At 40.5% G+C, this 20,965-nt stretch overlaps 1 non-coding gene across 1 annotated transcript; it reads right to left on the bottom strand.

The window, feature by feature from the left end:
• Positions 1-20,584: 20,584 nt before the first annotated feature.
• On the bottom strand, positions 20,585-20,690 carry LOC122025822. Its single transcript, XR_006123848.1, has one exon. It is a non-coding gene; the product is annotated as a small nucleolar RNA R71 (small nucleolar RNA).
• Between the last annotated feature and the right edge of the window lie 275 nt (positions 20,691-20,965).

Here is a 20,965-nt window from a genome sequence, read left to right on the forward strand (position 1 = left end):
CACAGCATCACCCAGCAGAAACAGGCTTCCATAGAGCCCAAGGGACAAGCTGGCTCAGGTACTCAACAGAAACATCAGGGACATAGCTCCAACTGGAAGGGGAAACGCAAGGCAAGCAGTGACCCAAAAGGAGGACCAGCTGGGAAACATTCCAGACATCCCAAGTGTGCTACTTGTGGGAAACATCATCCAGGAGTTTGCCGCAAGGGTACGCGAGGTTGTTTTGAATGTGGACAGGAAGGACACATGCCTAAGCAGTGCCCGAACAAGAACAGTCTTCCTCAGCCTCAGCCGATACAGTATGGAGCTCAGCCAGCGCAGCTACACCAGATGTATACTGCCTTAGATGGTCCACAGATCAGTTAGGGCAGATTAGAAGCCCTCACAACTACCACGAATGCCAGGATTTTCTCACTGACCAGAGAGGACGTAGCAAATGCCTCGACAGTTGTCACAGGTCAGATCAGTATTTTACAGCATAATGCAACTGTCTTATTCGATACTGGGGCAACCCACTCTTATGTATCCAGGGCATTTGCCGAGAAATTAGCAATACCTCCAGAGGTACTCAATAGCCAGTTTCTGACAACACTACTCTCAGGAGACGTCATGGCATCTACGCACTGGCTCAGAGCAGTGCCAGTCATTGTAGCAGACAGAGAACTTTTTGGTGATCTGATAGTGCTAGAAATGACTGACTACGATGTTATCTTTAGAATGGATTTTCTGATCAGATACGGCGCTTCTATAGAGTGCCGTAAATAGAAGGTCATATTCCAACCTGAAGCTGAAGTGCAGTTTGAGTACATGGGAAAACCAAAGAGAAAAGCCAGGAAGTTTCTTTCAGCACTGAAAGCACAGCAGCTAATGGATACAGGATGCATGGGATTTTTAGCAAATGTAGTCAACACCAGCCAGGACAAGAACCAACAGCTATCAGAGGTTCGAGTCGTTTGTGACTACCCAGCAGTCTTCCCTGAAGAGCTACCAGGCTTAGCACCAGACAGGGAGATTGAATTTGAGATAGAGCTCATTCCCGGCACAAATCCAATTTCCAAGGCACCATACAGCATGGCTCCAGCTGAACTGAAGGAACTTCAGGAGCAATTACAGGAGCTTCTATACAAGGGTTTCATACGCCCTAGTCACTCACCATGGGGAGCACCTGTGTTGTTCGTGAAGAAGAAGGATGGAAGCATGCGCCTATGCATCGACTACCGTGCCTTGAACCATGTCACAATTAAAAAACAGGTACCCTCTCCCCAGGATAGATGACCTGTTTGACCAACTAAAGGGAGCCACAGTGTTCTCTAAAATTTACCTCAGATCAGGATATCACCAGGTTAGAGTCAAGGAAGGTGATATACCTAAAACAGCTTTCAGGACCAGATACGGACATTATGAGTTCGTAGTCATGCCTTTCGGCGTGACAAATGCTCCAGCTACTTTCATGGACCTCATGAACAGAGTATTCAGAGAATACTTAGACAAGTTTGTCATCGTATTCATCGATGACATTCTTATCTATTCAGGCACTCAGGAGGACCATGCAGAGCATCTGAAGACAGTTTTGCAGATCCTTCAGCAGAACCAGCTGTACGCCAAATTCACGAAATGTGAATTCTGGCTAGACCAGGTAGCCTTTCTCGGTCACATCATCTCCAAAGATGGTGTTATGGTAGATCCCAGCAAAATAGAAGCAGTAAGTAACTGGAAGAGACCCAGGAACGCCAGTGAAATCAGAAGTTTTCTGGGATTAGCAGGCTACTACAGGAAATTCATATAGCCTCCCCACTGACAGCTCTCACCAGGAAGAACAAGAAATTTCAGTGGACAGAGGGCTGCGAGAACAGCTTCAGTGAACTAAAACGGAGATTGACCAGTGCTCCTATTTTAACTATACCAGAAAACACAGACAGCTTTGACATCTACAGTGACGCCTCTAAATTGGGATTAGGAGCAGTACTGATGCAGCAGGGCAAGGTGATCGCCTATGCCTCCAGACAACTCAAGGATTATGAGAGGAACTATCCTACTCACGACCTTGAGCTTGCAGCAGTGGTGTTCGCTCTCAAGATTTGGAGACATTATTTGTACGGAGCTTAGTGCAGAGTATATACAGATCATCAAAGTCTGAAGTATTTCTTTACTCAGAAGGATCTGAATATGCGACAACGCAGATGGTTAGAGCTAGTCAAGGATTATGACATAGATATCCTCTACCATCCAGGGAAAAGCTAATAAGGTAGCAGACGCACTCAGCAGGAAGTCCAGTGCCACCTTAATATCTTTAGCAGCTATGTCACCACCCCTAAGGCAGGAGATTACAGCCTTTAGTCTCTAGCTTATAGTCGGACAGCTTTCCACTATGACCTTAGCATCTACCTTGCTTGATGATATCCAGACAGCTCAGGAGCAGGACCCTGAAATTCAGAAAATCAAGCAAGGGCTAGCAGAATCAGGAAGTGGAGAATTCAGAGTGTCCGATAGCGGGGTGTTGTATTTTGGTGACAGACTCTGTGTTCCAGATCAGGAGGAGCTACGGAGGCAGATTCTAGACGAGGCTCACAGGACTCCCTATGCGATGCATCCTGGTTCCACCAAAATGTATCAAGACCTGAAGAAACGTTTTTGGTGGCCCGGGATGCAGCGAGATATCGCCAGATACGTCAGCATCTGCCTAACCTGTCAGAGGGTTAAGACAGAACATCAGCGACCAGGAGGAGTTCTGCAGCCGATCCAGATTCCAGAATGGAAGTGGGAGGATATCTCTATGGACTTCATAGTGGGATTACCCAGAACCACGAATGGTTTTGATGCCATCTGGGTAATAGTCAACAGGTTGACTAAATCAGCCCACTTCTTAGCTATTAGAATATCCTATTTCATGGAGCAGCTAGCTCAGTTGTATCTCAAGGAGATTGTCAGGCTACATGGAGTCCCACGAACCATTATATCAGACAGAGACAGCAGATTTACATCACACTTCTGGAAGTGTGTACAGTCAGCTATGGGCACCCAGTTAAAATTCAGCACAGCTTTCCATCCTCAGACAGATGGTCAGACGGAGTGAGTAAACCAGGTACTCGAAGATATGCCCGAGCTTGTGCCCTAGATTTCAAGGGAAGTTGGTGCAAATATCTGAGTCTAGCAGAATTTGCATACAACAACAGTTATCAGGCCACTATCGTCATGACACCTTATGAGGCACTCTATGGGCGGAGGTGCAGATCACCAATCTGCTGGTATGAGAGTGGTGAACAGAAGGAACTAGAGCTTCAGACAGATCTAGTAGCAGATACCATAGCAGCCATACAGCAGATTCACCAGAGGATAGAGACAGCACAGAGCCGTCAGAAGAGCTATGCCGATACACGACGCAAACCCCTAGAGTTTTCAGTTGGGGATACAGTTTTCCTCAGAGTAGCTCCCATGAGGGGAGTCATGCGTTTTGGGAAGAAGGGCAAGCTAGCTCCCAAATATGTGGGACCATACCTTATCACGAAGAGAGTGGGCAAGGTAGCATATGAGCTAGAGTTACCTCAGGAGATGTCAGCTGTCCATAACGTATTTCATGTCTCCATGCTGAAGAAGCATATTCCAGACGCCACCCAGGTGATTGAGCCCCAGTTGGTACAGGTCCGTGATGATCTCAGCTATGACAGTCGGCCTATTGAGATAATAGACCGAGCAGTAAAGAAATTACGGAACAAGGAATTACCATTAGTCAAAGTCAGTTGGCAAAATCACACAGCAACAGAGGCGACTTGGGAGACAGAGGCCAGTATGAGACAGAAGTACCCAGAATTGTTTTAAGTTCGGGGACGAACTTTTTATAAGGTATGGGGGATTGTAAAGCCCGAAAAATTCCCGAATTTATTTTAGAATTATTCTATGATTTTCTGGGATTTTTAGATATTTTTCTGGAATTTTCCGAGTAGCGGAAGTAGCAAAAATAATTGGAACCGTAAAATAGCTTAGGCGGGAATCGAACCCGAGACCTATGGTTTACGGATAAGTTTAGTAACCGGTGAACCCAGCAGGGCCGTGCTGAAAGGAAAGGGAAACAATTTAATTTATATTAGAGTTGGGCCTAGTTACCCACTTAATATAAATATAAACTTAAGTTGGGATTTGGTTTATTTTTGGGTTCGGCATTTTCTCTCCTCACCGAAGCCTCCTCTCCCTCTCCCGTTTCTTTCTCTCGGCACAACAAACAAAGCAAAGGAGACCTAGGGTTCCTTCCCTAGGATCGTGTGTTCACTTTCCGGCGACAACACCAACACGAAGTCGGTTCTTCTCCGAGAGAGGAACGCGAGGACGTAAGCGGTTCGTCGAACGGAACAGTTTCCGGAAAGCCTAACGGATAGAATCGTAAAAAAACCTTGCGATTGAGGTAAGAAACCCCTCACCTGCAGTATAATTGCTCTCGCTTGTTAATTTTAGCGTTAGTTCAGTAGTTTTACAGTTTTCAGTTTTAGGGTGTGCTTTTAGTGCATACCAAGCGTTCGGTAGAATGCCCAGTTCAGAAGGATGCACCAGTAGGCGTCCTAACAGTATGTAAAATGAATTAGAAACATTTTATTCAGTTTATTATCAGTTATTACAGCTATATGGATCAGATATCCATTGGGTGAGCTCCCACAGTAGCCTCTAGGTTCAGATAACCTAGCTCTAGGTTCAGATAACCTAGAACAGCAAAGTAAAATAAAACAGTATTCAGTATTTTACTTTATTGGCACTGTACTGGATCAGATATCCATTGGGTTGGACTCCCACAGTCGTCCCTAGGTTCAGATAACCTAGTAAGGTTCAGATAACCCAGTCAGTCGCTAGGTTCAGATAACCTAGTAGACCCTACTAAATTCGGGACTTGCAAACCCGGGTCTAGTTAGGGATGCGCGCACAGCAAGTACAGTTGCCGGGCCCAAATAGCATGTTTAGTATTTTCATCTATTATATGTATAGTTTTCAAATTTGAAACCAGTGATGAGAACACTAGTTTAGCTTTCAGTTCAGTTCAGGTTCAGTTTACATGATTCGAGTTCATGTACAGATTTAGATATATGCATGATTAGTTCAGTTTTATGCTCAGTTTATAAGTATGCCATGTTCAGTTTAAAGCATGTTCAGTTTTTATGTTATGCCATGCTTTGTATGATACCATGCCATGCCATGCTTGCATATTCAGTATATTTTTCAAACAGCATGATTTAAAATCATATTTGCATCGTATGCATGATTTTGTGAGGTAGATGGTTTCTTACTAAGCTTTAAGCTTACAGATACTATTTTCCTTATACTGTAGATACAGGTAAAAGGAAAATGGACTAGCAGTGGAGGCTGGAGGTCAATGCAGATGAGGATGTGTGTGGAAGGAACAGAAATAAAAGACCCTCTGGGGATTTAGTATTTACTTTAGCACTTTACAGTTTATTAGTTCAGTTTTCATGTCTCAAGCACTTTTGAACCTTAGCAAGTCTAAGCAATTAGAACTTTGGGAATTCATATCTTCATGCACTTCAAGTTGTTAAAATGCCATGAATCAGTAAACCTTGCTTTAGCTTAAGTTAGAATTGTTACTACATGTTGCTAGAATGTTTATTATACATTAGATAGTTGTAGTGGGAGGTTTTGGCACGAACCAGTGCTGAAATCAGAGTTTCTGATTCGAAATCAGAGTTTCTGATTCGAAATCAGAAACCCTGATCGTTCAGCCGACCGATCAGGAATGAGTTGGTGTCACGGGATCGGTCAGCCGACCGACCCAGGCACGAACAGAGAGTTGGCAAGGGTTATGGATCGGTCAGCCGACCGATCCAGAGGCGAACAGAAACATAGGAAGTGCACTGATCGGTTTACCGACCGATCAGGGTGCTCCTGGAACGGTCGGTAGACCGATCCAGCTGCGCCCAGCAAGCAGACGCACGGAGGCTCACTGATCGGTCAGTCCGACCGATCAATGAGGTCCTGGATCGGTCGGCAGATCGATCCAGGTGCATACAGAAGTGAAAGAAAAGGGGAAAGCTTATGGATTGGTCTGCCGACCGATCCAGAGCCTTCTACCGTGCCAGTGTCAAGCTGGATCGATCACGGGATCGATCCGACAGCCCAATCGATCCATGGATCGATTGAGATGCCTGATTGTAGATAACGGGTCATTGGGGATGTATAGGATATCTCCCTTAGCATGTGTACGACTCCTAGGTACACCCAGAGCATTAAGCTTTGATCAGTTTAGCAAAAATTTAAATTAGCTCAGTTTTCCGCACAGTCAGTACAGCAGTTACGTAACGATCAGCCTCGCAGCCTAGTCAGTAGGAGGTGGGTCGTTACACTTGTGCTGACTGGGAATGTAGAAGTAATATCCCTTAGTTTCCTGGGGATATCCAATAAAGTAGCACTTGTCGGATTTGGGTCCTAACTTGTCTGAGACTTAACGTCGAACGTAAGCCTCACAACCCCAAATCCTCATGAAAGACACCTGGGCATCTCTCCCAGTCCATATCCTATATGGTGTCTTTATCACGGCCTTGGATGGGACTCGGTTGAGTATAAAAGCTATCGTGTCTAGAGCATAGCCCCAAAGGTATGTCGGAAGATCTGTGTGACTCATCATCGATCGTACCATATCTAATAGGGTACGATTCCTCCTTTCGGATACACCATTCCACTGTGGTGTTCCAGGAGGAGTGAGTTGGGATAGAATCCCACACTCAGCTAGATAGTCATGGAACTCATGGCTAAGGTATTCTCCACCTCGATCGGATCGAAGTATCTTAATACTCTTGCCAAGCTGGTTCTGTACTTCATTCTTGAATTCTTTGAACTCTTCAAAGGATTCAGACTTATGTGTCATCAAGTACACATAACCATATCTACTGAAGTCATCAGTAAATGTGATGAAGTACCTATAACCGCCTCTAGCAGCGATATTGAAAGGGCCACATAGATCACTATGTATGAGTCCTAACAAATCAGTCGCTCTCTCGCTGTGCCCACTAGAGGGAATCTTGGTCATCTTGCCTCGTAGGCATGACTCGCATATCTCATATAATTCAAAATCAAATGAGTCCAGCATACCATCCTTATGGAGCTGGGATAAGCGCTTGTCATTTATATGACCTAAGCGACAGTGCCAGAGGTAGGTTTGGTTCATGTCATTTGACTTGAATCTCTTGGTATTTATGTTATAGATAGGGCTCTCAAGGTCTAGAATATAGAGTCCGTTTATCAGAGGTGCACTACAATAGAACATATCGTTTAAAAAGACAGAACAATATTTGTTCTTTATTGTAAACGAGAAACCTTTCTTGTCCAAACAAGAAACTGATATAATGTTCTTAGTTAATGCAGGCACATAACAACAATCGACTAACTCTAGTACAAGCCCAGAGGGTAGAGATAGAAAGTAAGTCCCTACAGCAACAGCAGCAACCCATTCTCCATTGCCTACTCGTAGGTCCACCTCGCCCTTTGTCAATGCCCTGCTATTTTTCATCAGTACAAATATGAGAAGCACATCCAAGATCTAATACCCATGATGTAGAAATAGATAGATTGACTTCTATAACATATATACCTGAAGTGGAAGTCTCACTTCTTCTTCTTAATATCCTCCAAGTATACCTTGCGTTCCTCTTCCAGTGCCCGTCTGACCGTAGTGGAAGCGGTAGCATCCTTGACCCCTCCTTTAGGCTTCAAAGCCTTGCCTTTGCCCTTGGCTTGGGACTTTCCTTTGCCTTTGGGCTTGCCCTTGCCCTTATGTTTCTGAACCATCGAATAGGCTTCGCCTTCTTAAGGTAGTTCTTAACATGCTAAGCAGCTCGGGCAGTGGCTTGTCAATCTCGTTCATATTGTAGTTTAGAACGAATTGACTGTAGCTATCCGGCAAGGATTGCAAGATCAGGTCAGTAGCTATCTCTTGGCCAAGAGGGAACCCCAACCTTTTTAGGTTCTCTATGTACCCAATCATTTTGAGTACATATGGGCCTACTGGAGCCCCGTCCGACATCTTGCACTGAAACAGTGCCCTTGAGATCTCAAATCTCTCATGCCTCGCTTGACCTTGATACAGTTGACGAAGATGTTCAACCATATCGTAAGCGCCCATTAACTCGTGTTGCTTCTGAAGCTCAGAGTTCATGGTCGCGAGCATTATACATGACACATCTAATGCGTCATCTTGATGCTTCTTGTAAGCATCTTTGTCAGCTCACGGGGCATTGGCAGGTGGAGCCTCCGAAATGGGCTGCTCCAGAACGTACAGTTTACAATCCTGAGTGAGAACTATTCTCAGGTTCCTGTACCAGTCCAGGAAGTTTGCTCCGTTGAGCTTGTCATTCTCAAGGACAGATCGCAGGGAGAAGGTGTTCGTATTCGACGTCATGGTAATCTACAATAGAAATAAAAGCAGAAATAAATATCATATTCTAAATCATTTAATTAGGCCTTTAACTAAATGATGCTCCCATTGAATTCTATAATTCATGTGGGACAAGATCCACATCATACTAACCCTTGAGTTAGCTTTGGCTAAAACGCCCAAGATTTAGTATGATCGGTAGGTAACGATTACCAATTACATCTCTATGCAACTCTTGTTTATAGGATAAAATCCGCATTTATATTAAAACTCGAGTTAGCTTTGGCTAATACGCCCGAGAATTAATATAAACGTGATTTTATCCTACCTTTCCAACTATTGGAAGAATGCCTATAGTTGTACTCGATCCAACCGAGTAAACTAGGAATACTCAATCTAATTGAGTTTGTATTCACCCATGCATTGATAGGCGGGACCAAGATTGTCCCTCCGTACCCTACTAAGATAGTATGTGTTGCTCTGCTTTGGCAGATTCAACAACAACATGCGATCGAGATAGTGGTAGGTATCACTGCATGGTAGGCATTATGAGTTGACGTGATTTAGATTTAATCTAAATTATGATGCGTATCAAATACTTTGATTTAGATCTAATCTAATCGTGGGGTGCATCATGTGCACGATTTAGATCTTATCTAATCGCTAGGCACTAATTAACTACTTAATTAAACATGCATCACATACATATAAGCAATTAATTAAATTATTTTGTGATTGTGTCATGGCCCTACTACGATATTCTCAAGCCAATGAGAAGATCGGATGGTCAACCTAAGGTCAACAACTTCTAAAGCTTCTTCCTTTGACCACCTTGTGTTGCTCGCGCCTTTCTTGTAACTCCGTGTCGTGTGGACCTTCCACCGCTTCAAAATTTACATTATAATTTTGAAACTTGAGTTACATTCGAGTCTAAATCTAATTTACAACTAGAATAAAAGAAAGGCACGACGCGCAGGTCGCGAAGAAAGAAAAAAAATAAAAGTACAACACGCACATCACATCACGGCGGGTAGGCCGTATTATGAATTACAACACAGATTATCCAATCAAATTGGGTCTTTGGGCCATGACTATCACAAAATTAATATATAATTCTAAATTATATATTTTTCATAATTTTCTGTAATTTTTTTTTCATAATTTTTACAATTTTTACGGATACAATTTCCCGGCGGTTCCGTTTAGCAGTTTTCGGGCGCAATCGCGGAACGAATCCCCTTGCGGGGCCAGGGGCAGCGCCCCTACCCGCGATCTAACCATCGCGAGGGTTCCTTTGCGATCTAATAGCACCTTAGTCCGCTGTCCCAAAAATATTTGGGGCGAAACCAAGCCGTTTTGGAAAAATCTTCCAGGTAGCGGAAGCCTACAAGTGCCGAAACACTTGTGCTTCGCTTCTACGAGAAAATTACCCATTAAAATTATAAAAACATGAATTTACAGAAAGTTTACAGATCTATATTTTTCATAAAAATATGAATCTAAACTCGTACTCGCTTCGCACGTGGCTCTGATACCACTGTTGGGTTTTTCGGGCCGCGAAAATCGCGTTTTCGCGTCGCGGAAACCCCGAATCACCCTAGCCAACGGATCTCGTGCGAAGAAAAGATTTCAAAAAAAAATTACGAGTACGAGTTTATACTTAGATCTACTCCTAGATCTACATGAAAAGAGTTATACCTTCAGTGCGTGCCCTTTGTGTATCCCGCTCGTTCAAAAATGCCGAATCTCAAGAGTATCAAGATAGATACTCCTCTAGAAGTATCCACACGGACTCGTAGGTGGAGATAAACACACAAAGAGGTGTGCTAGCACCTATGTGTGGTTCGGCCAAGTTGAGGAGGAGAGGGAGAGGGAGAGAGCTCCAAGAGGAAGAAGAAGGAATAATGCACTTGAATGAGGAAAATCAATTCCATTCCCATTCAAAAAGTGGTCGGCCACTTTCAAAGTGTAACTCCCAAAAATTGCATTAAGTGCAATTAATGTGAAGCTATTAAAGAAAATGGCTTTGTAACTTCCATGAGGTGGCACCCATGATGATGTGGAGTAACATCATTGATCCACATCAATGCCAACTCACCAATGAGGTGGCATAAAGTCAAGTCAAACTTGACTTTTTATCTTCCTCTCAAGTCAAGTCAAACTTGATCAAATCTCTTCAACTAATCTAACCATTTGATTCAAGCCAACTTAATATAATGAATCTAATTTATTAAATTAAGTTGATTTAATGAGTCATAATCTAAATTAGACTCATTGAATACATGAATCCACTTGAGTCCAACTCAAGTTAGCCCAATTAGGATTACTCTTAATCCAATTTGATTCATCAAATGAATTTAATCCTCTTGGTTCATCATATGAACCTAATCTCCATCTAATTGTCCTTAGTGTGTGACCCTATAGGTTCTTGTAACGTTGGCAAAGCCCTAAACCCATTTAGGAGCATAAGTAATGAGCGGTATCTAGCAACACATCATTACTACTCAAGTTACAAGAATGTTGAGATCCAACATCACCTTGTGACTACTGATTGTGACTCCTCACAATATATGACAAGTGTCCTTCTATCCTAGACATCTAGATTGGTCAATGTGAGGCATAGACCGTGTCATCCTCTGACCAATCTAAATCTTGAACTCCAAGTAGACTCACTAAATCAAATGAGCTCAATATCCTATATTGACTCATTTGGGCATGGCCATGCACTTCGTGGTCTCACTCTATCAAGAATATCGATGTCACTCCCGTCATATAGGAGGATAGATCCCATCTACATCACTCACATCCCTCTGCATAATTCATTACATACCCAGTAATCGCCTTTATAGTCCACCCAGTTATGGGTGACGTTTGACGAAACCAAAGTACATAACTCCTTATGTAGGGATCTATGGTGACTTCAGGTCTAAGGACTAGTAGTCATACTAATAGCCACATGAGAAAGTATATGACACTCATATAATGATCCATGATACTTTCTCATGGCGGGTCATTCAGTATACATTCTCTAATGTATACCCATGTGTCAACTTGATATCTCTATATCCATGACTTGTGAGATCAAGTCATCGAGTTGACCTACATGCTAGTCTTATTGCATTAACATTGTCCCTGAATGTTAATACTCGACTAGGAATGATTAAGAGTAGTGTTCCCTATATCATCTCACTATCGGTTCAACTAACCGATTGATATAGGTGAGAACCGTCTAGTCAAGGACATTATTATACTTAGTTTATTTGGCACCAATACAAGTAAGTATAATAACCAAAATCCAAATGCCTTTATTTATATAGAATATGATACAATAAATCCAAAATACAATCATCAAATGATTGGCTCTAGGGCTCTAGCTAACAAGAAGATCTTGAGGTCATTAGCATATAAAGAGAAGGTATAATTAGCAATTGTTTTCCGCATCATGCTAGTTATTTCTCTTTGTAAGTATTCCAAACACAAGAGGCATTAGATCTAGTTTTTCGAATTTATTTTTCGAGTTTGTGTTTTCTTTATTTTTTGAATTTGTGATTCGATTGTTCTTTTGGTTAAACCTAGAGTTATTTTAGGAAATTAAATATTAGCTTTCCTTAAAAGATTTTGTCTAGGCGGTGGTGGTTGCTCCCATATCCAAGAAGGCTATGTGCCTCGCCATGCAGTCTTGGAAGCCAATTTTGGAAATTAATATTTAATGGAATTAATAACATAGGTGGATTTGAATTAATAGTGGTAAGTTCCTCTTGCGATCCAAATCTAAACCATTAAGATCAGATAAGTTAAATTTGGAATCAATGATGTTAAGTTCCGTCTGCGATTCCTAATTTAACTTTTAAAGAACACAATAAGTTATTAAAGGAAAGGTCCGACACTTGTACAAAATTTTTGTACAGTGGAACCAGTACGATTTTTCCTAGGACTAACCAACAAGATGCACACCCGGTATCTAATACCCATGAAGAAGAAATAGATAGATTGACTTCTATAACATATATACATAAGGCAGAAGTTTTACTTCTCTTCCTTTTCAGTTCCTCTAGTACAACTTATAGTTCTATTTCGAGTGTTCATTTTCACCACAGTGAAAGCAGGTTTCTTCCTTTGGAATCCCACTTTTGGGTTTCAATGCATGAGTCTTTCCTTTGTCTTTGGCTTGGGTCTTAACCTTACCTTTGCCCCTTTGTACCATCAAAATGGTACTAGACTTTGCCTTCTTAAGGTTGAGATAAGTAGTTCTCAACATACTTAATATCTCAGGCAATGGTTTATCAATTTCATTCATATTATAGTTCATGACAAATTGACTGTAGCTCTCAGGCAATGAATAGAGAATAAAATCAGTGGCCAATTCTTGGCCTAATGGAAATCCCAATCGTTGTAGATTTTCTACATACCCAATCATTTTTAGTACATATGGGCCTACGGAACTGCCTTCCTGCATCTTGCATTGAAACAATGTCTTAGAGATCTCAAATCTCTCATGCCTTGCTTATTCTTGATACATTTGTCTAAGATGTTCAACCATATCATAAGAATCCATGTTCTCATGTTGCTTCTGAAACTCAGAGTTTATGGTGGTGAGCCTAAGGCATGATACATCTAATGCATTATCTTGGTGCTTTTTATAAGCATCCTTATCAGCTCTAGTGGTAGTAGTGGGGGTGTTTCATAAATGTGTTACTCTAGAACATACAGTTTTCTTTCTTACTTGAGAACTATTCTTAGGTTTCTGTACCAGTCCAGAAATTTAGCTCCATTGAGCTTGTCCTTATCAAGGATAGATTACAAAGAGAGAGAGAGAGTATTCGATGTATTTGACGACATGGTGATCTATAACAATAAAATATAGAAATAAGTATGAATAGAATAATGCACTCATATTTAAGAGAAAGTATTGCTTTTGTTATAGGTATAAATAGAACAAAGGAAACAAAAGTCAAGTGCCGAACCTAACTCGAACTTTGATGTGCGTAGATTATATACACTTTTACGGATACTTTCGTTAGCATAATCTATGTTTATTGTACTCTATTTAATTATAATATCGTACTTCCATTATATTATGTTTGGAGATCTGCTCTTTTCTTGTTTTGTTTGATAGGATGCGATTTAGAGCGAAAACGAAGCAAAAGACATACATTGGAACAACTTGTGAAAATCAAGCTTACGCCGTATGAAATCACAAGGTCGTGTGGTCTTGCCCATGGAAAATCAAAGTCCAACCATGTGAAGCTACACGACTATGTGATTTTCTAGAGATGAAGAAGACTTTAGCTGTGCGGTTTTGCACGACCATGTGGCCTACCAGAGCAGGAGCAGAACACGGTCGTGTGAGTCCACACGGCCATGCCACTAGTCTAGAGAAGAAACAAGACATGGCTGTGTGAATCCACACGACCATGTGACTTGAGCTAAGGCCAAGATGAAGCCGCCCGTGTGGATGCCACACGATCGTGGCATGGGTTGTGTCGCGCTGAAAACAAGGCTATGCTGAATTCTGAGTAGATTGCAGTCCGATCGTAAAACAACTATAACTTTGTGTTCGGTTGGAGTTTTGGGATGTTATTTATATTGAAACGTAGCCAACTTCAAGATATACAACTTTGATTCAAGTTCAATAGAGAGATAGTAGAGTCTATCCATGCTAAAAGGTACGACCGTGCCTCCCAACTGCGGCCTCAATAGGACCTCCGGCCAAACTACAGACTAATCTTTGAACCACCATAACTTTTGTCTTGGTTGGAGCCAAAGCTCGATCCAAATATTAGATTGTAGATAATTTCATGAGATATAACTTTGGTTCAAGGTAAATCATGAGAAAATATGATTTAATGGATGAAAAACCCGGTTTACCTAGTTTAGAGGAGGTATAAAAGGGTCAAGAACCTCATTCTTTGACTTATCTTTGGTTTGACACTTCATCCCTCTCCTTGGGGAAGGGTTCTCCCCTTAGGAGGAAATCCTAGAGCTTCATTCGCCTTCATCCACGATGATTCCTCCTCCTCCGGAGCAAGGGAGCGCTTCTAAGGGCGCTACACTTCAAAGATAAGCATTCTCTTCTCTCTTTCTCCATGTATTAAGTTATAGATTGCTTTACTTATCATCTTTGGTTGTAAATTCCCTTATAATAGAGTAGATCTCTAGATCTAGGAAGTAGGAAGTAGTTGTGATGTGTTGTGATGTATGAACTATGTATTTGGACATTTTACTATGCAATGAAGTGTTTATATCATGTTCCATGTATATTGTGCCTTGTATATATTTGATGAAATGTATGTGAGGTCAATTCATATAGATGTGAGAAATTTTGTCTCTATATTAAGGTTGCTACTAGACTAGATAACTGGGGGATCCTTAGTGATAGAGGATACCCATTCAACTGGACATATTATGCCCTTAGTGACAGAGAGAATCGATACTTACCCACTTTCTAGAGTCAAAATATCTTAATATAGGGACTAATCCTTGTTAGCGCATTCTAATTGGAGTAGATACTCTAGTGCTACCATTAGGAAGTACATTAGATAACTCTAGGAATGTATGACTGGGGGGACTTAGTGTTGATTCTCCAAGGTAGTTTTTATATGGTTAAACAATTAGGTTAGGACCTTTGGGTCTGACTTTATGACTTTGTGTACCAGACTCTAGTTAGAATCCCTACACTAGTGTAAGAATGGAGCCAGGGAGATGAATAATGCATAGGGACATTAACTAGTATCATAACAAAACCAAAATCCTAGTATCTATGTGATGTGCGTAGATTATATACTCTTTTATGCATACTTTGACGCTCATCTACTTGTATTTCATTGGCATAATCTATGTTTATTGCACCCTATTTCATTAGAATATCATACTTTCATTATATTCTGTTCGGAGATCTACTCTTTGCTTATTTTGATTGACAGGACGTGATTTGGAGTAAAAACAGAGTTTAAATGAAGTCTAGAGCTTCCAGAGTGACATGGGCATGCAAAACTATGTTTTCTTCATGTTCTGGCCGTGTAGAACTCACATGGGCGTGTTAAGGCCGTGTAGGGATCATGTTGGGGCCGTGTGAACCTCACACAGCCGTGTGAAGGCCGTGTGAACCTCACACGGCCGTGTGAAGGCCGTGTGAGGTTTTCTGCACTGCAGACTGAAACTAAAACGGTCATAACTTTGTGTTCGGTTGGAGATTTGGGCTGTTCTTTATACCGACTTGTAGATAACTTCAAGATCTACAACTTTGATGAAGACTTCAACGGGAGAAAACCCCATCATGGTGGCCTAAAAGGTGTTGCAATGAAACATAACTATTCAAAGCTAAGACAAAGGGTGTGCAAGGGCCATGCAAGGGGGTGTGAGCTGCACACGGCCAGACAGGGTCAAGTAGGCACTATGATGAATTCACTGAATTTCGGCAAGGTGACCTAACGGTGGAAGAAGCGATGAAAAGATTCAACCGCCTGGCACGATTATGCCCGGAATTAGTTAGGACGGAGGGAGAAAGGGTCAGGCTTATGCTAAAGATGCTCAGACCCGAGATAGCACTTAATGTGGCCGGCGGAGTTAACAGACCGTGGACCACAGAAGAGTTAATTAGCAGTGCCCTGAATACCGAACACTACCTGAAGGCACTAGGCAAGGACAAGAAGCAAGCTAAGATGGAAGAACTGGAAAATATTAAGGCCAACTGGAAAGGGAACCACGTCGGAAAGGGAAAACGACGGAATGACACTGAGATTGGTCCGTCCAACAAGCAGCTCAAGTTTTCTCAGTGCAATACATGTGGGAAGAAACATCCAGGGACATGTCGTACGGGCACTAATAAGTGCTACAACTGTGGGATAGAGGGTCATAAAGCAAAAGACTGTCGTAAGGGCAAAATTAAATGCTACGACTGTGGACTGGAAGGACATCTATCTAGAGACTGCCCTACCAAAACTAAAGCACCACAGTATGTTCTGAATCAAGGTGGTCCCGCAAGGTTACACCAACTGCAGACTTCAATTGAGGGACCTTCAATGAGTCAAGGGAGAGTAGAAGCTCCACCAACGTCTAAGGGAATCTGAGCAGAAATTGTCATTCTAAGTTCGGGGACGAACTTTCAATAAGTAGGGGAGATTGTAACACCCCTAGAAAGCCTAGATAAGAAAGTAAGGATAATGAGAGTACGAATGAAAAGAAGGTGTAAATATTCTAAGTTAAATATTAAGATGGATTTAGATGATTAAAACTTTATGAAAGAAAAATAAAGTTGAGAATATAAATCATCTATGCATGATTTAAAATGTATGGAATTAATATGGACAAAAGGAAGAAATATGAGATAATATATATATGTATGAAATATTTATGCATAATGCATAATATAGTAATATACGAATTATTATGTACAAAAGAAAATAAAATGTTAGAAGAGAGATTGAACCTTGGATCTCTTGTAAGGAACATGTATAGGATACCAAAGGGGATAGGAGAATTATTGATAAGGAGAGAAAGGATTAAGTAGTTAAGAATAAGAAAGGATTCTTTCTACTTAAAAGGAAAAGGAAGTAAAAAGAAATAAAAATATACATAAACAAGTTTTGATCCTTGGTTCTCTTGTGGATGCATGCATGTGTTAACCAAGTGGGATAGGAGAGGATATTGTAAGAGGAGAGATAGGAATTTTAATTAAAGGAGAGAAAAGAGAGAAATTAAGGGAAAGAAAAGAGAGAACTCAAAAGGCATTTCTCTAGAATATTCTTGTCATTTAAGGGGAGAAATGAATAGGGAGGATGAATCAAGTCAAGTTTCCTCCCCTCATTTTAGTATAAATAGGCATGGAGGGGTGACTTCAACTTCATCCCCCACTCATTCTCCTCCTCTCCTCCCTTTTGTGCCGAGACTCACCTCTCCCTCTCTTCTTCTTCTTGTTGCCGAGCAACACAAGAGGAAGAACCTCTTCTTCCTCTTCACTCTCTCCCTCTTTCTCTCTTGTTGTTGCCGAGCAACACAAGAGGAAAGAGAAGCCTCTTCTTCCTCCTCCTCTCCACCAAAAGACCTAGCCACTCCTCTCCTCCATTGGTGCCGAGCAAAGCAAGCAAGGAAGAAAGGTCCAAGCAAGTTCTCAACTCTAGGAAACTTAAGCGAAGAAGGTAAGCTTCCCCTCACCTGTGGTACAAGGCTTTTTATATACTTTCAGATTTTATGAGGATTTTAAAACCTAGAAACAAGTTTGAGAAAATTCGGTTAAGAAGAGCTTTCGAAATCTAGTGAGGTTTAACTAAGTCTACACTACATGATAGATTTTCTATGCCATGGAAAAGGGATCTTCTTCATGTTTTTACACCTATATGATGCTTGATCAAAGGAGTACTTAACCCTAGAATTTCGGCCAAAAATAGTTTTAAGAGGCTAGGGAAATTATTGTTTTACCCAACTAGTACGAGGTTCTCCCTATGAAATGTTAAGGATCATGTATTTGTTTTCTTGTTAAGGATCATGTATTTGTTTTATATGCCATGATATGTGATAGCATAGGAAATGCTATACATAATGAGAAAAGAATGAAATTTATGTTATGTATATGTCATGATATGTGATAGCATAGGAAATGCTATACATAATGAGAAAAGAATGAAATTTATGTTATGTATATGCCATGATATGTGTTAGCATAGGAAATGCTATACATAATGAGAAAAGAATGAAATTTATGTTATGTAAATGCCATGATATGTGATAGCATAGGAAATGCTATACATAATGAAAAGAAATGAAAAAATGAAATGCATGAAAGATTTGTTAGGGATATGATATGATAGTTATGCATGATAAATTATTTTTGTATGGTTTGTACCAAGGGTGGGCTCCGTAAACGCCCCGGGGTCGATGGAATAAGACTCGGGCCTCGTCAGAAATGGGCTTCTGAATGCCCTAGGTCGATGGAGTAAGACTCGGACCTAGTATGTATGTATGGTAGGGTTCAAGACTTGCTACCTTGGACCTACTTAAGAAGCGCGCGCATTATGTATGTGGTACAAACCGGGATCCCCTCTAATGATGATATGAATTTCAAGTACTTATAAGTATAAGCTTTCAAATTCATGATGCATTGCCTACATATGTGCTTGAATTATCTGATGATATAATGTCATGATATGAATATGATACCCTTGTATGTCGTATGCTTATGATACTACGCATGATATTAATATACGATGATTTTCGGTTTTAGTGAGTAGGAAAGGAACTTACTGAGCCATGAGTGCTCACAGCTTACTTTCCTTGTACCGCAGATAAAGAAGCTGGATGAGCTAGAGGAGCAACAGGAGGAGCAGATAGTGATGTGTGTGGTGGTTGCTCGGCAAAGAACGATCCGGACAAATTAATATGATTAGTTATAGAATCAACATATGCACATTTAATCTGTGATATCATGCTTATAAAATGAATGTTTAAAAAGAAAAGAAAAAAAATTTTGTTCTTCCGCTGCCATAGTATAACTGAAGTATGTACGAACGTAGCGCCGCCCTAGGGTAAGAAGGGTGGGCTTTACAATTTCTTCGGATTTTCTTCCTCGATTCATGGAGTAGATCTTGTATTCTAGGATTAAGGGAGTATTTGTATGATGGATTGATGTAATCTCTTATGGATTTGCCATTTTCTTGTTTCAATGACATTAACTTGCTTGTATCAATTAGATCTTGAATGATTGATGGTGATTTATGCTTAATTCTCATTCTTGATTGATTGTTTGGATTTCTTATGGACTTTGTAAAGATAAACTCTCACTCGATCATCCGAGGGATCCACGTGACAGGTGCAAGCCCGTGTAAGGACGTTTGAGAGATAATCTTGAAGAGGAAATAGGGATATTCAAGAGAGTAGGATGGATTTTATGATTAGCTTCTTGTATCTTGATAGATTAATGAGTCGTGGGTTTCTACGTTGATATCCGAGGAAGGCATAGTAATAGGTGCACTTCTGTGTAAGGACAACATAGGCACATGTCTAATTAATCCTATTTAGATACATTTCTCAGTCCTTAGCCGGTTGTCTATTGCAAGAGGGAACCAGCAACTTTCTACATGTTTGGTAATTGAGGGATAAGAATTGGTGAACCATTTACATTCAAGAAATCTTACAAAGAAATCGAAACTCCTAGAATCTCCCTTTATCATAACCCAAAACACTAAACTCTTGTTTGTTGATCTTTAATATTAGATTTGCTTACCTTTACTTTGCTTTTGAAACGATTGGATAGTTGTTTAGCTAATTCGCATTGAGACATTTCTAGTGCTTATTCCAGTCCCTGTGGATACGATAATCTTTTATATTACTTGCGACATTTCCGTACACTTGCGGAGCGTAACAAGTTTTTGGCGCCGTTGCCGGGGACTGCGCTATAACATTAGGAATTATCAATTGAGTTAGACTAAACATAACTTTTCTTTTTTTCTTTTGATTTGCATAGTTATAACTAATTGTTAGAATTCTGTTTTCGTAAGTTTTTCCTTTCTTGAATAACATTCTTGACAACTCTTTTTGTTGGAATTCTAATTCTAATTCTAACTTTGCATTCTTGATTTCTAGTACTCTAATCTAACTTTTCTCTGTTTTCTCTTTTGATCTTGTTTCTTTCTTCTTTTCTTTTGTAAACATATCTTGCAATTTTTAGCATATGAATTATTCTAGACATTTTTCTTTTTTCTTTTATCTTTTCTTTCTTGTTTTCATTATGCACTTTCTTTCTTGCAATTTAAATTCTGCATTTGCTTTCTTGCTTTTCATATTGCATTTTATTTCTTGTTTTTGATTCTTGATAATTTTCTTTTTCTTCTTGAATATCCATGAGCACTAACATGTCAAGCAGGACCATGAGAAATTTTTCTACACCCATTTCTGCAAGATTTTTATCTCCCATTGTGCGACCTCAAATTGAAGTAGAAAGTTTCCCACTAGACCCAGAGATAATTTTCATGATACAAGGTCACAAATTTGAAGGAGAAGTATCAGAAAGTCCTTATCTGCATCTTGAAACATTTTTAGAGATTTGTGATTTGGTGAAATGTGAAGGAGTATCAGCAAATGCAGTTCGATTGATGATATTTCCTTTCAGTATCAAGGATAAAGCAAGGACTTGGCTATATTCTCTCTGTCCTCAAAGCATCACAAGTTGGGAACAATTGGAGAAGCAATTTCTGAATCATTTTTTCCCTCCAAGTAGAACGGTGTATATGAGGAATTGCATAACAAATTTTTCTCAGGCATATGGAGAATCATTATTTGAAGCATGGGATAGATTCAAGAGTCTTCAAAGACAGTGCCCTCATCATGGTTTTGAAAAATGGTTGATTTTGCACATATTCTATGGGGGAATTTCTTTCTCAGACAAGACTTTATTAGATTCATCAGCTGGAGGTTCTTTTATGGACAAAAGTGTAGATGAAGCTTATTCGTTAATTGATCAAGTGACATTGAACCTCCATGAATGGTCGAACAAAAGTTGGATGGAATTTCCCTCAGATATTCAAAAAGTGCAAGCTATAAATGTAAGAGAGCCTGTCAAACAAAATGAAATTCAACCACCTAAAAATGTTGAAATTCACAAGTCAC

This window comes from Zingiber officinale, chromosome 9B, assembly GCF_018446385.1.
Source record: "Zingiber officinale cultivar Zhangliang chromosome 9B, Zo_v1.1, whole genome shotgun sequence".
Taxonomy (NCBI): Eukaryota; Viridiplantae; Streptophyta; class Magnoliopsida; order Zingiberales; family Zingiberaceae; genus Zingiber; species Zingiber officinale.